This window comes from Eptesicus fuscus, chromosome 20, assembly GCF_027574615.1.
Source record: "Eptesicus fuscus isolate TK198812 chromosome 20, DD_ASM_mEF_20220401, whole genome shotgun sequence".
NCBI lineage: Eukaryota > Metazoa > Chordata > Mammalia > Chiroptera > Vespertilionidae > Eptesicus > Eptesicus fuscus.
In genome coordinates, this window is record NC_072492.1 from 18,973,994 (window position 1) to 18,990,986 (window position 16,993).

At 40.3% G+C, this 16,993-nt stretch overlaps 1 protein-coding gene and 1 non-coding gene across 2 annotated transcripts in view; one reads left to right on the forward strand and one right to left on the reverse strand.

The window, feature by feature from the left end:
• FAM222B (family with sequence similarity 222 member B) overlaps positions 1–16,993 on the forward strand; it is a 65,944-nt gene that overhangs the window by 2,970 nt on the left and 45,981 nt on the right. The gene's annotated exons all lie outside the window — the stretch shown is intronic.
• LOC114233869 (U6 spliceosomal RNA) lies at positions 9,327–9,434 on the reverse strand. The gene has a single exon (XR_003620057.1). It is a non-coding gene; the product is annotated as a U6 spliceosomal RNA (small nuclear RNA).

The window sequence follows — 16,993 nt, forward strand, 5'->3', positions numbered from 1 at the left end:
CTGTCTAACATGGGGATGTAAGGGCTTCCCATGCACCCCTGACATAGCAAGGGCTAAAATAAAAGGAATAAGGTTTACTAGTTCATTTTTAGTCTGATAAAATGAATCATTTTTCTTAAAGAAGCATCTCCTGCCTCAGGGAAAACTTATTTTTTATTATTTTTTAAAAAAATATATATTTCTTCCTTTTTTTATTGTTTAAAGTATTACGTATAGCATTACATATGTCTCCTTTTTCCCCCATTGACCTCCCTCCCCCGCCACCCTCACCCCTCCAGCACATGCCCTCACCCCCATAGTGTCTGTGTTCATTGGTTATGCTTATATGCATGCACGCATGCATGCATACACGTCCTTTGGTTGATCTCTTACCCCCCTTAAAATATATTTTTATTGATTTCAGAGAGGAAGGGAGAGGGAGATAGAAACATCAATGATGAGAGAGAATCATTTATCTGCTGCCTCCTGCACGCCCTTTACTGGGAATTGAATCTTAACCTTAATTGTAACCTCCTGGCTCATAGGTCAACTGAGCCACACTACCTGGGCCTTTTATTTATGCATTCATTGTTTGATTCTTGTATTCGCTCTGAGGATTGAACCCACAGCCTTGGTATATCCGGCAGCCTGGTGTATCGGTATGAAACTAACCATCTGAGCTACCTGGCCAGGGCTCAGGGAAAATTTTTTAAACTAACCTATATAAAAACAAAATTATGGCCTTTTTTCCCCTCTTTTTTCCACTGAGAATATTTACTTGTAGATAGAATCTGTTTCTTAAAAGATTTCTGATTTTGCCACCCATTCCTTAACTAAAGTCTCTTGTGATATTTTCACAGCTGCTAATTAATAATAGAGCACAAAGGTTTCTATGTTTGGTTTGCTTTACCATTTGTTTTGGTTCTTGATAGAGTGCTAATAGCTTTAAAGGAGGATGGGAAGATGTTAAAAAGGAATAGTAAAGAGAGTGGATTTAATTTAGTGAATTTGTAGGTTGGATCTGATGTTTGGAGGGTAAAGGATTCAAGAATGAACCGATGGGCCCTGGCCTGGTGGCTTAGTTGATTGGAGCGTCATCCGGTACACCAAAAGGTTTTGGGTTTGGGTGCGTGTGGGAGGCAACTGATTAATGTTTCTCTCTCACATCAATGTTTCTCTTCCTCTTTTTCTCAAATCAATAAACATCCTTGGGTGGTGATTAACAAAAAATGAATGAACTTATGGTTTAGAGTAGCCTCCTGAGAAACTGAGGGTTTGCTTACCAGTGTTTAGCACAGTAGTTGGTATAGAGCAATTGCTTATTAAATATTTGGTGAATGGAAAAATGGTAACAGTATGTATCAAAATCAGTGAACATGGGTTCAAATCTTTTGCAACTTTGTGTATCTTTGAATAAGCTTACCTATATGTTTTTACCTCAGTTTCATTATCTTTAAATGAAGATAATTTTTTAAAGGATTTTTTAAATTGATTTTTAGAGAGAGAAGAAGGGAGATGGAGAGAAACAGAAGTGAGAGCCAAATATCTATCAGCTGCCTCCTGCACACCCCCTACTGGGGATTAAGTCCGGAAACCTCTCCCCCTCCCGCATGTGACCTGACTGAAATTGAACTGGAAACCTGTCAGTGCACTGAACAATGCCCAGCCAACTGAGCCACAGTTTGAAGATAATAATTACTTACTTCAGGGGGTTGTTGCAAAGGTTAAGTGTGTTAATACATGTAAAGTGTTTAGAATATACCTTGTACTTATTAAATGCTAATTATTACTAGTGTTTATTGGATACACTTTCTCTTCGTGCCCAAATTTATGCCAACCAAAGATGATTATGATATAGCCCCTGCCCCTTGGGGGTTCACAGTCTAGTGGAGGAAAAGAAATACTATACAAAGTAATTCTAATAGAATATAATACCTTACTTCATCAAACTTGTGCTGCCAGTGATTGTAAGGCTCACAATTATTTTACATACCACTAAGAAAGAAGAAATGCTGCTAAATGACACTTGGCATGCCATCAGTTATAAGATGTTTCCTTTTTTTTTTTCCAGAGAAATGTGAGGGAGGGGAGTGTGTCTTGGAATTGATGAAGTACAGTAAGCTTTCTACTAGAGGGAGGTACAACTTGTGTGTTGATGAAAGGCTGGGTGCAGCTATTGTTTGAAAAGGCCTTCTGCATTGAACCTGCATGATAGGCCCTCACAGTGAACAAGGAAGATAGGGCATTCTAAGCAGACAGTAAAGTCTGAAAATGGGAAGGGAGAGGGCATTATTAATGTGTAGCACCATATCAGGACAAGCAGGAGGAGGAAATGAGCTAAGACTTTGGCAGAGTAACATGGTATAATGCAGCAGAGGAGGACAGGAAGCTTAGAACATGAGCCTAATTCTTGGATTTAAACTCAAATATTATAGCAACTCTAAAAAGATGATTCTAGCCCTAACTGGTTTGGCTCAGTGGATAGAGCGTTGGCCTGTGGATTGAAAGGTCCCAGGTTTGATTCAGGTCAAGGGCATATACCTTGGTTGTGGGCACATCCCCAGAAGGGAGTGTGCAGGAGACAGCTGATCGATGTGTCTCTCTCATTGATGTTTCTAACTCTCTATACCTCTCCCTTCCTCTCTGTAAAAAAATCAATAACATATTTAAATAAATAAATAAAAATAAATAAAAGACAAAGAAAAAAAAAACAACAACAAAAAAAGAGGATTCTAATGTAATAAATTGGGAAGTGAGTGTGAGAAGCAAAGTGGCCAGTGGAAGGGCTGCAGCTCTGCAACTGACCAGAGAGGGAAATAAGTGTGAAGTCACTGTACTCTTGGTGAGAAGTGATTGCTTCCTCAGCAGAGAAGTGTCTAATCTTGTCTTTTCACTGCCTATCAAGGTCTTGATTATGCCCCTTTCAGAGGTTTGTAACTTAGAGTGAAAAGGAATACAATTTGAGGAAAATGCTAAATTTTCTTTATTAAAGATGCATTTAAATACAAGGGGGGGTAATAAGTTACCAGATTTGATGACTCAATTATAAAATTGTAGTTTGGTACAGCATTGGATTGTACTGTTTAATGAAAAAATATAGGTCATTTAAGGAGTGATATAAAAGACTTAGTTATTAATTTTCTGGTAACGCTGAAGCTGGTGGGGGGAATATGAACAACTAGAATTAAGATAAGCATGAATTCAAATTCATGAATTACCAGTGAGCCAAAACTAGGCTTGAATCTCTTTGGACTCTGATTTCATTGAAAAGTGTTGGGAGGTAATCCTTTTAGCAATCAAATTCAGCAGGCATTTAAGTGCCTACTATGTGTTGGGCATTGTGCTATGCAATGGGATATGAAAACCCCTGTTTTTAAAGAGCTCACATTTTAATTGGAGACTAACCAATTAAAGCGATTATGTGTCAGTACAGTAAATGCTATTTTAGAGATCTGAACTAAGTGTTATAGGAACATTGGTTCTGTGTGGTGTGGGGCGAAGGTTGGAGAAGTCTTCCTGGAGAGAGTCAGTAGGGTCTTGATGGATGAATACAACACGTTCAGATCACTATTTACGACAAGTAACACTGTTAAGTGTGGAAGTTAGATTTAAAAAGCTGAATTTGGCTGCAGGGAGAGTAGTTGTTTGTGAGACTGGCGTAATGATCACTTGAGAAGATATTGAAGATCTCAATTACATTGGTAATGGTGGAGTTGTAGGTAAAAGAGCTTTTTAGGAAACGGACTAGAACAGTGGTTCTCAACCTTTCTAATGCCACGACCCTTTAATACATACAGTTCCTCATGTTGTGGTGAACCCCAACCATAAAATTATTTTCGTTGCTACTTCATAACTGTAATTTTGCTACTATTAATGAATCGTAATATAAATATCTGTGTTTTCCGATGGTCTTAGGCTCTACAGCAGCAGTTCTCAACCTGTGGGTCTGCTAGAAGGGTCTCAACCTGTGAGAACTGCTAGAAGGGTCGCCTAAGACCATCGGAAAACACAGATATTTACATTACGATTTAGCAACGAAAATAATTTTATGGTTGGTGGTCACCACAACATGAGGAACTGTATTAAAGGGTCGCGACATTAGAAAGGTTGAGAACCACTGGACTAGAAGGATCTTACTGATTTTATATTGGGTAGTGTAAGGGAAAAGGAGTTGTCAAAGATGTATTTGAAATTGTTTGCTTGGCAAATAAGTGGATGGTGATGTCATTAATCAAGGTAGGAAATTCAGGAGTAAGAAGCCATAACATTTGAGGGAAAATCAGTTTGATTTTGGTATATTAGATTTGAGGTATCTGGGAAATCTAGGAAGAAATGTTCAATAGGTTTCTGGATATTTGGGAAGGTTTAGAATGAAGATGCAAATAGCATCATTAAAAAAATGGGTGAGCCCTAACCAGTTTGGCTCAGTGGATAGAGCATTGGCCTGTGGACTGAAGGGTCCCAGGTTCAATTCTGGTCAAGGGCATGTACCTTGGTTGTGGGCACATCCCCAATAGGGGGTGTGCAGGAGGCAGCTAATCGATGTTTCTCTCTCATCGTTGTTTCTAACTTGCTATCCCTCTCCCTTCCTCTTTGTAAAAAATCAATAAAATATATTTTTAAAAGGGTGAAGTATTTGAATGACTTCACCAGAAAATATATATGGATGGCAAATAAGCACACAAACAGGAAATGTGCTCAACATCTTAGTAATTAGAGAAATGCAAATTAAAATCGTAATAAGATATGCCATTAGAATGGCAAAAAACAACAAAAGAAGAAAACTGACTAGTCCAGTGGTCAGCAAACTCATTAGTCAACAGAGCCAAATATCAATAGTACAACGATTGAAATTTCTTTTGAGAGCCAAATTTTTTAAACTTAAACTTCTTCTAATGCCACTTCTTCAAAATAGACTCGCCCAGGCCGTGGTATTTTGTGGAAGAGCCACACTAAAGGGGCCAAAGAGCCGCATGTGGCTCGCGAGCCGCAGTTTGCTGACCACGGGACTAGACTATGGACTGGAAAGAGTGTGGAGCAACTGGAACTTTGGAAAACATTGTGGTAGTTTCTTATAAAGTAAAACAAACATTTAGCATATGACCCAGGTATTTACCCAAATGAAAGGACAACTTATTACACAAAAACCTGTATGGGAATGTTTATAGGAGCTTTATTTGTACTCACCAAAAACTGGAAACTGAATGTCCCTCAACTCAGAATAACTAACTGTGATATACTCATACAATGGAATACTATTCAGCCATAAAAAGGAACTATTCATATATGCCATGACATAAATGAATCTCAAATGCATGATGGTAAGTGAAAGAAACAAAACTCAAAAGGCTACTCACTGTGTGATGGAATTGCTGTAATATTTTGGAAAACTCAAAACTATGGGGACAGTGAAGCACAACTCAGTGATTACATCTGCTTAAGGATAGGTGGAGTGTTTGACGGCACATGAGGAAATTTGGCGGCGGGGATGGGGGGGGACGGCAATGGAACTCCTCTGTATCTTGATTTGGTTATACAACTTTATGCATTTATGAGAACTCTTAGAACCAAACACTGAAAAATGAATTTTACTGTGTAAAATTAAAAAATAAAAAGTCTAAGGGTGCAAAAAGGAGATTTTAAAGAATTCCAGAAATGTGATTTCCTAAAATATTTGAATTTTTAGCTTAGTTTTATTTTTTTGGATATATTTTTTCCCCCATTGATTTTTTTAGAGAGTGGTAGGGAGGGTAGGGGAGAGAGGTAGAAAGAGAAAGGAGAGAGAGAAACATAGATGTGAGAGAGATACATCAATTAGTTGCCTCCCACACGCACCCTGACCCAGGCGGGGAACAAACCCCCAACCCAGGCAAATACCCTTGAATACTAGGAATTGAATCCCAGACCCTTCAGTGCATGGGCTGATGCTCTTAAGTATTTACTTAAATGAAAGGACAGCCTATGACACAAAAACCTGTATGTGAATGTTTACAGTAGCTTTATTTGTACTCACCAAAAACTGGAAACTGAATGTTCTTCAACTTAGAATGGACAAACCAACTGTGATATATTCATACAATGGAATACTATTCAACCTAAAAGGGAACTATTCATATATGCAATGACATAAATGAATCTCACATGCATTATGGTAAGTGAAAGAAACCAAACTCAAAAGGCTACTCACTGAGCCATGCTGATATTTTAAAGAATTTAAAAGATACATAGTGAAAAGTCTCTGAGTGCAAATTTTAGATCCTTTAGAATTTTTTAATTTTACTTTGAAATTCAGTTGTGTGCTCTGATTTGTAAAACTTAAAGAATACTGTGCCAGTTATTTTATACTTTAGTTGTTAAGCTTGCTCCTTAGCTTTTCTTCCCTACTCTCTTACTGTCCTAGGACACTACTGTGTCACCTAAAGATGTGTTCTCCACTTCAGTGCATGAAAAAGTATACACGAGTGAGATTTATCAAGTTAATTGGAGGTTATGTGGATCTCATCCAAAGTCTAGCCAAGCTATCTATACTTCCAGAGGTTACTTAATGGACTGAAACTTGGACATTCAGAATATTGTGGCAGGAAACATCCTTAATATTCTTAGAGGTGGTATATTATAGCTTCCAGGTGAGTGTGGATTTTCAGATTTGGGAAGACATTGAGAAAATTAGCTGTGACTTTTAGGGAACTGAACCAGGTGCAGTATTGATTAACAGCATTTCCCCCTCGCTTGGTATCTATCTGCTTCCCTCTGCTATTGCTTTCTCATGAGAGACAATTTGAACTATTTGCTAGTGTTTTTGGATCATGTCTCTACTCTTTTTCCCCCACAAGTACCCTGATTTTCCATTAGTTCTCAAATTTCTAAGCAAGGACTTTTATTTAGTAAAGTAAGATCCTTCCTTTTAGTAGAGAATTGTTGGGTGTCTGGATGTCTGGTTAGGTTCCTATGTCTCACTTAAATATCTGTCCTTGATAAATTAAGTTGATCTCTAGTCCTTTATTTTCCCCCACCTTTCTCTCAAAAACTATAAAGTGGTAATTGTCTTTACTTCTTTCTTCCACACCTACAGAGTTTACTGTATTCATATTCACATTGGCCTTTCCTTTCTTGCTATACTGTGTTTTTTTAAAATATATATTTTTATTGCCCTAGCTGGTTCTGCTCAGTGGATAGAGCATCAGCCTGCAGACTGTAGGGTTCCAGGGTCAATTTCTGGTTAAGGGCACATGCCCAGATTGCAGGCTCCATACCCAGTAGGGGGCGTGCAGGAGGCAGCCAAGTGATGATTCTCTCTCATCATTGATGTTTCTATCTCTCTCTCCCTCTCCCTTTCTCTCTCTCTGAAATCAATACAAATGTTTTTATTGATTTTACGTAACCTGGGCATGTACCCCAACCAGGAATTAAACTGGCGACCTTTCAGTGCTCCAACTAGCTGAGCCACACCAGCCAGGGCTAGTTACATATTTTTGTTGAAGTGTTAAAATATTTTCATATTTTTGTATCATCATTTTAGATGGATTCCTGTTCTCTAAAAATCTACTTTAACTAGGGCTGTTAGCAATATACCTACAATGCTGAGTGAGATTGTTTTTAAGAGTTAGGTCCCTGGTCTTGAAAAAGCAGACTGGCTTGACCTTGATCTTGCCATAGATGCATCAGTTTTCTCAGCTGTGAAATGAGGATAACAGGACCAGGTTAGCTCAGTAAGTAGTTGTGAGGCATGACTGTTAATGAAAATAATTGTAAAACACTTTGGCAAGTGTGATATAAATGCTAAATAATAGTTCTTTATTGGGATGTTGTGAAAATTAGCAACATGCTGTTTGTTAGAGGCCTTAAGTTCCTTTTGAGAAAGGTGATGTATTTTTATAAATATAGTTCAGGATTTGGGAAAAGATAGTGCTACCCTAATTTCTAGAATGTAACAATTATGGATTCATAATAAAACAATTTTTTATTAAAGAGAATACTTCCAAAAGATTTTTTTATAATATCACTTTGGAGGGTTCAAATCACTAGAGTTTTTACCATCTTGGCCTTTTGGTTTGTCATGCCAGTTATAATGCTGAATGTTTAAAGGACTAGTGGGTTGATTTATTATCTATATTTAAAGCATCACAGCCAATCAGTAGAATCACTTACAAAAAAGCATTGAAAAGGATTTTTAATTTATTTTAGGCGACACCATATAGACACCTAGGTGATGGTTGTAATTAGACTTTGATGAGGGACATGGTGCCATTACAAGCAAAGCTAGCACTTCTTGTTCCATACCTGAGTCTAAATATAGAATGGGTGATGTGGTGTACTTAAAAAATGCTTGATATTTGAATCTCATGAACTAAATTTTTCTCAGCTTCTAAAGTGGCATTAACAACAGAGAAAAATTGGGATGTGGTTCTTTTGATGTATAAAACCGATAAAAAACTGAAATGGTTAAGCAGTAGTCTGCTGACATGCTCAGAACTTGAACTCGTTCAGTTGAGATCTTATGTATTGTATTTTCTTTCTTTTTTAAAAATAATATTTTTATTGATTTTAGAGAGGAAGGGAGAGGGAGAGAGTGATAGAAACAGATCAAGCCCACAACCTGGGCATGTGCCCTGACCAGGAATCAAACCATGACTTCCTGGTTCATAGGTCAACGCTCAACCACTGGGCCACACCTGCTGGGCTGTATTCTATTTTTTTTTCTTTTTTTAAAAAATATATTTTTATTGATTTCAGAGAGGAAGGGAGACACAGAGAGAGATAGAAACATCAATGATGAGAGAGAACCATTGATCAGCTGCCTTCTGCATGCCCCCCCACCCCCCACCAGGGATCACGCTCGCAACCTGGGCATGTGTCCTTGACTGGAATCGAACCTGGGACCCTTCAGTCTGCAGGCTGATGCTCTATCCACTGAGCCAAACTGGCTAGGGCTGTATTGTATTTTCAATAGGGACCTGTGTATTGCTGATTTTAGAACAAAGTGACATGAAGTTCTTAGCTTTACATAGGTTGGAATTGAATTTTTTTTCTGGAATTTAAGTTCTTTCACATTCCATTATCTTTTTGTATCAAGGACAAGTAAAAGGCTTAGGTTTCTTTTCCTCTCTGATGGGAAGACTATACTTGCTTTGCAGTACCAGGCATTATTTGCTTTTATTTTGCATTTTGTGACTTATAAAGGGGTCCCTGAATGGCCTGCTTCCCTAATAAAGACAGAGTAAGCTTTGAGTAAGCTTCTTTTTCGGAGGTGCATTACTTCTATGGTTGTATATTTAGACTTGACGTTACTTGCTTCCATCATCTGCCATGTTCATTGTACACCAGCTTCAGCTGTTTTATGTTCATAGGTAAAGATTCATTTTATATATATATTTCATGTCATCCTTGTTGTGCAGGGGCCATGCTAATCTTTTCTGTATCATTCTAATTTTAGTATATTTGCTGGCTGAACTCATATTTTGATTTTAGTTCCTTTGGATTTGGTTTGCAGTTTTCTTGTATCCATTCTACTTAACAGTTTTCTTCCCAGATTAGGTGTTTCACAAAACTTGTATCTTAAATATTTTTAGGAATGTATTGTTTATGCTAGGCACCTTTATCTCCCCCCCCAACTTTATTGAAGTATAACTGACAAAATAGTAAGATATTTAAAGTGTATAACACGATTTTAAGCACCCATATCTATTTTTGTTTTATTCATTAATCAGTAGCCAAGATTTCTCTGGAAGCTTGCAGTTGACAGTACTATCAAGTCAAAAATACCTTTAGGACTGTATGAAGAAAGTACTTTCCACCACTTCCTAACAATGTGGAATATATGTAATATTTGACCTTATGTATTTCTTCTATGACTACTAATTAATGCCCTTTGAAAATTTTCTTCTTTGGTTATATCCTTTTTTAAATTGACTTGTAAAAGTTCTTTGTGTTTTTGTGGCCATCAACTCTTCTTCGTAAATGTTGTAAAGATTCTTTAAGGCTGTGAATAAGAAGTGAGAAAGCAGGAGATTGCGTCAACTACTTATCCAACGTGGTATTTGTTTAAAATGTTTGCCTTGGTTATTTGAGCAATGGTAAGCTTCTTCTTTTGTCTCCCTCCTTCCAAAGATGCATAGAAAAGCTCCTTCTGTCTGAAGTAAAGTGTTGGCTCTGTATTGGTTATAATTTGCTTTTCTGGCTGGCAAAGCCTTCTTTTTGTTTTCTGTCTTCTGACAGATTACAGGATTGTGGGGAAACAGCGTCCAGGGCTTTTTCAGGAACTGTGCCATTTTATCTACAGGAGAAGCCATTGGCTTTGGCGCTAGAGGAGAACTGGCTCTGTATTTAAAGATGCCAAATCATACTTGATTCACAAGTTTGCTGTCTCATTTTGTATGTGTTTGAAACTTTTTTAGGATGTTGGCTTTTAGTTTTTCTACCATGTATACCTCATCAGTGTGAGAAATTAACAACTTGTTCCTTCTCGCCAACTCCCCACCCCTGACACCCACAATCCAAACATTCCAAACCATAGCAAATGATGAAACAGTCATTTGAGGATTAGGGAAAAATACACCATACAGATGTTACCATTGCCCTTATGGTGACTTTGAGCTTTAATTCTGGTTTATCAGTTAAACCCGTGGTCGGCAAACTGCGGCTCGAGAGCCACATGCGGCTCTTTGGCCCCTTGAGTGTGGCTCTTCCACAAAATACCACGGCCTGGGCGAGTCTATTTTGAAGAAGTGGCGTTAGAAGTTTAAGTTGAAAAAATTTGGCTCTCAAAAGAAATTTCAATCGTTGTACTGTTGATATTTGGCTCTGTTGACTGATGAGTTTGCCGACTACTGAGTTAAATCCTAGTCTTTCCTATGTAGGCTTGAATTATTTAGGTGTGTAAATGATTTGCCAACCAACATGTCTCTTTATACAGGCTTTTCAAAGGCAAGAGTGAAAGTTAATTATCAGAGTACTTCTCTTTCCTAACTTGGAAACTTAATTTGTATAAGGCAGAGTACATTTAGGAAACGTCTATTTACTCATTTACCCTTGACATACTTATTTTATTTTATTATTATTTATTTATTTTTTAAAAAATTTCTTTATTGATTAAGGTGTCACATATCCCCCCATTCCCATCCCACACCCCTCCCCACGGATGCCCCCACCCCCCTGTTGTCCTTAACCGTTGGTTAGGCTCATATGCATGCACACAAGTCCTTTGGTTGATCTCTCCCCCCTACCCCCACCCTTCCCTACCCTCCCTCTGAGGCCCGACAGTCCGATCGATGCCTCCTTATTTCTGGGTCTGTTCTTGTTCATCAGTCTATGTTATTCATCATTTCCCCTAGATGAGTGAGATCATGTGTTACTAGAAATATACTTATAAGAACCGAATGTGAGATGAGCAATAATAGTTATGCTGACAGGCAAATGAATCAGTCTGTAGTGAGTTTCTTTCTGGACCAACAGTTCTTTTGAGACCCAATTTCAATGTCCACCAGTTCCTTATGTGTACATGTCAGCACTGACTTTTCAGTTCTGGATGGTGGACAAATTGTGTAATGCAGGTCCGACTTCCTCTGGTTTGGTCTCGCCCGGACCCAGGGGCGCGGCCTCACCCGGCCCGGGACCCAGCCTCACCAGGACGCAGGGGCACGTGGCCTCGCCCGGACCCGGGTCTCAGCCTCGCCCTGACCCGGATCCCGGCCTCACCCTGACCCGGGTCCCGGCCTCGCCCGGACCCAGGGGCGCGCGGCTTCACCCGGACCTGGGACCCAGCGGGGCTTCGTCTTCTTGATCCCAATTCCTGTCAGTCAATTCCCTCTCAGCAATTCCTTCGGCCATTTTCTCAAAGCTCCGGGGCGGCTGCTGCGGAACTCGCTGGGCGGTGGGCTCGGCGAAGCTCCGGTGCGCGGCGGCGGGCTGGTCTGAGGTCGCTGCGGTGGCACTCGGCGGCCAGTCACCGGGCCGGGCAAGCGCACCTGGATCCGAGACCCAGCGGGGCTTCGTCTTCCCGATCCCAACTCCTATCGGTCAATTCCTTCTCAGCAATTCCTCCGGCCATTTTTCTCAAAGCTCCTGGGTGGCTGCCGCGGAACTCGCTGGGCAGTGGGCTCGGCCTGGTGCGCGGCGGCGGGCTGGTCCAGGGTCGCTGTGACGGCGCTCGGGTCTGCAGGGGCAGCCGGTCGCCGGGTGTGCGCACCTGGCCGCTTCTGGGGCGCAGAGATTCTCGAAGGACTCAGAGGTCAGCAAGCGCGGAGTCTCCCACCCCATGTCCCCAAGGGGCTCGTCTGTCCGTGCTCGGCAGCGAGCGGAGCTGTCCCCTCAGCCGGAGACCGCAGGGGGAACCGCACCGAGCACGTTCCAGGCCGCCATTGTGTCGCCAGAGCCATAGTTCTTAAAGTGTGATCTTTGGCTCACTGGCCTCAGCATCATCCCACGTCCCCCTCTCTTTTATTCTAGTTGTAGAGCATCCGTTCAGCCAGCCCTCCGGTGGTTCTGGTTGGTGTCTGCTCTGTTTTCCAGTTGTAGTTTCAAAATTGTTGTGGTAGGCAACAATCAGGCGTCCGCCCTATGCCACCATCTTGGTCCTCTCCAGGCTTTCAGCTTTTACTCTGAATGAGATTGAAAGTTACTGTTTTTGGCGGAGTGGGCCCAGGGAAGGTGAGGTTCAGAACAGCTGACGGATGCTTCTTTTGGGGGGAGGGCTGGTGCGAGGGAGCTAGGTTGGATCCCCGCCGGCCACCAGGTGGGCTCAGAGGGCCCAGGGCGCGGCTTTTTATTTTATTTTTTAAATGTTTTTATTTTTATTTTTATGGATTTTTGTTTTGAGAGAGAGAGGAAGGGAGAGGTAGAGAGAGAGAAACATTGATGAGAAACATCAATGGGCTGCCTCCTGCATGCCCACAACCGGGGATTGAGCCTGCAACCTCAGGCATGTGACCTGACTGTAATCAAACCATGACCTCTTGTTTCCTGGGTCAATGTTCAACCACTGAACCACACCGGCCGGGCTGTCACACTCTTTTTAGGTGGGTGTAGCATAATTTATCCTGATTTCAAGTGAGAATTTTTATCATCATGTAAGCAGTCTTAACTCCAATTGTATGTTACCTTCAAACTTTTAATATTGTGTAAAATTGATTTTGAAATCTAGCCAACTATATATTTTAGCAAATCTTCCCCACCTAGCCCTAGCTGGTTTGGCTCAGTGGATAGAGCCTCTGCCTTCGAACTGAAAGGTCCCAGGTTCGATTTCGGCCAAGGGCACATGCCCAGGTTGTGGGCTCGATCCCCAGTAGGGGGCATGCAGGAGGCAGCCGATCAATGATTTTTCTCATCATGTTTCTATCTCTCTTTCCCTCTCCCTTCCTCTCTGAAACCAATAAAAATATTTTAAAAAATCTTTCCCACCCATTAAGGTCTTATATCTTTATTTTCTATAGATAATAGAAAATAGATAACTAGGTGTAGGTTATTTTCATTTAGATTAAGGCAGGGAAGATTGTTAATAGAATAAGCCAGTTTGAATAAGCTGGTTTATCTAGTGTGAATTATTGTATGTATGGACATTTGATTTTTTTTCTCCCTCTGCCAGAAATGCTTCTCTTGTCCTGCCTCAAACTGGCAGTCTTACAAAAATTGAGGTTTGGTTCTCATGTGCATTCTTTTTTATTTTATTATTATTATTATTATTAATATATTTTTATTGATTTCAAAGAAGGGAGGGAAACATCAATAATGAGAATCATTGATTGGCTGCCTCCTGCATTCCTCACACTGGGGATCAAACCAAAAACCTGGGTATGTGCCCTTGACCAGAATCGAACCTGGGACCCTTTGGTCCAAAGGCCACCACTCTATCCACTGAACCAAATCGGCCAGGCCTTATTATTATTTTTTTATTGATTTCAGAGAGGAAGAGAGAGATAGAAACATCAATGGTGAGAATCACTGATTGGCTGCCTCCTGCACGCCCCCTACTGGGGATCGGGCCTGCAACCTGGGCATGTGCCCGTGGCTGGAATCGAACCTGGGCCTTTCAGTCCGAAGACAGAGGCTCTATCCACTGAGCCAAACTGGCTAGGGCATCATGTGCATTCTTTGTTATAATTTGCCTTTTTTTTTTTTTTGAACTGCTGTGTCTCCTCTCACTAGACTAAGTGCCTTAAAGACATGGACTGTAGCTTTTTCTCCTCCTCCTCCTCTTCTTCTTCTTAGTCGTCATCTGCTTCATCTTCTTCTGCGTCATCTTCATCTTCTTGGTCGTCTTCGTCTTCTGTCTTTGGGGTCTAGTAGAGTTCCTGCTATATAGTAATGAAATAAATATGTGGTGTTGTGAGTGAATGAATGAATAACTTGAACTCTTAAAGACACAGTGAATGGATTTTACAGTTCCCTCTAGTGTCTGAAAGAGAAAGTGCAGCCAGTTTAAAAAACTTAAAGGATGCCTTGCTATATTGAAATAATAGTTCAAAGCATTGCCTTTTTAATTTTTATTTTTCTAAACTGAAATGTTTGTTTTTTAAATTGATTTTAGAGAGAGGAAGGGAGAGGGGGAGAGAGAGAGAGAGAAACATCAATGATGATAGAGAATCATTAATAGGCTGCCTCCTATACGGCCCTCACCAGGAATTGAGCACGCAACCCATGCATGTACCCTGACCAGGAATTGAACCATGACCTCCTGGGATGCCCAACCACTGAGCATCACCAGCCGGGCAGCATTACCTTAAAAATTTTTTTAACAATTGTGTGGTTTTTTTTCAGGTTTTTATGGGGGAAATGCCTTTTTAATAGTGTTCAGCTTCTTTATAGATCATTATTATGGTTTTGTCTTTGTTATGCAGAGTTACTAAAAACTATATTTGATTGAAGTAAATTAAGTGTCAAAGGCACCTATTTTTGCTTTTGTGTTTTGTTTTGGTTTTTTGTTAATTCTCACTCGAGGATATTTTTCCATTGATTTTTAGGGAGAGTGGAAGAGAGAGGGAAAGACAGAGAGAAACATCAATATGAGAGAAACACATCATTTGGTTGCCTGCTGCATGAGCCCTGACCTGGGTTCAGTCCGGGGAGGAGCCTGCAACCAAAGTATGTGCCCTTTGGTCCTCAGGCTGACACTCTATCCCCTGAGCCAAACCGGGTAGGGCGTTTTTGTTTTGTTTTGTTTTGTTTTTTTTCTTGGTATAAATGTCATTAGGGAGCCCTGGCCAGTTTGTTCAGTGACTAGAGTGTCGTTCTGTGGTTGGATTCCCTCTCCCTCCTTCTCCCCCTCCCCTCCCCTCCCCTTCTCCCTTCCTCTCCCTCTCCCTCTCCCTCTTCCTTTTAACATCTTTTACTGATTCTAAAAATAAGACAGACTGGCTGGCATGGCTTGGTGGTTAGTGTCGACTTAGGAACCAGGAGATCACAGTTCGATTCTGGTCAGGGCACATGCCCAGATTTCTACCTCAATCCCCAGTGTGGGACATGCAGGAGGCAGCCCATCAATGATTCTCTCTCTCCTTTTCTCTCTGAAATCAATAAAAAATACATCTTTAAATAAATAAATAAAAATAAGACATTCAATATAGAAAGTTTAAAAACTATAAAAATCTATAATTGTATTACTCAACAAATCTATTAAAATTACAAAATGAATGCATATTTTTTATTTTTTAAAAGATCAAATCAAACAAATATTAAAAAATTCTCTCCTTTGTTCCTCCCTACCCCTCCTATCTTTCTCTCAGTGGTAACAACTGTTGACTTATTGGTGTATGTATACACGTTCAGATATTTTCTTGGACTCTATAGACATATACCAGATGTACTGGTTAATAATGCGGTGTTTTTTTCCCCAAAAGATGGAGTTACACATATGTTGATATATATGCGATTTGATATGTCTGCTGTTTTGTTGTATTGGCAACAAGCTTCAAAACTTCATATGTCAGCCCTAACCGGTTTGGCTCAGTGGATAGAGCGTCAGCCTGCAGGACTGAAGGGTCCCAGGTTTGATTCCGGCCAAGGGCACATGCCTGGGTTGCGGGCTCAATCCCCAGTGGGGGGCGTGCAGGAGGCAGCCGATCGATGATTCTCTCTCATCATTGATGTTTCTTTTTTTTTTTTTTTAATATATTTTATTGACTTTTTTACAGAGAGGAAGGGAGAGAGATAGAGAGTTAGAAACATCGATCAGCTGCCTCCTGCACACCCCCTACTGGGGATGTGCCCACAACCAAGGTACATGCCCTTGACCAGAATCGAACCTAGGACCTTTCAGTCTGCAGGCTGACGCTCTATCCACTGAGCCAAACCGGTTTTGGCTCATCATTGATGTTTCTATCTCTCTCTCTCTCTCTCTCTCCTTCCTCTCTGAAATCAATAAAAATATATATTTTTTAAAATTGGGGAGGTAGAAGATATAAAGGCAAATATAATACTAGCTCTGATTTACATACAGTCTAACTTAGGAAGACAAATTACATTAGACAACAGAACAATTAAGTACTAAATTGTGTAGTAATGATTCAAAAAAAGAATCATTGCTGACAGCATCAAAGAAGGCTCCACAAGGGAGGTAGAATTTGAGATGGGCCTTGGAGAATGGGTAGGATTTAAATGGAATGGTTATAACATTACAAGTCATGGCAAGAAAGTTCGAAATGGATGAACATGATATACAGAGAATGAGCAAGCAGAACAATCTGTCTGGTGTGGGGAAAATATGCTGAGGAAAGGTCGAGTTAAGTTTGATAACATAGGCTAGTGCCAGGTTATAGGACATGTAACAGCCACAGAGTGGAAACTTGGCTGGGTGACATAGGCACCAGTGAGCCATGATATAGCTTAGGGATAGGAATATTAGATTTGAAGCCAGAAAACTCATGTTCTTTTTTTTTTTTAAAGAAAATAAATCCTTTTTTAAAATAAAAAAAAAAATTGATTTGAGAGAGAGAGGGAAGGGAGAGAGAAATTGATTTGAGAAAACTCAAGTTCTAATACTGACTGACTTTTCCATTTATCAGCTATGTGCAGCTATATGACC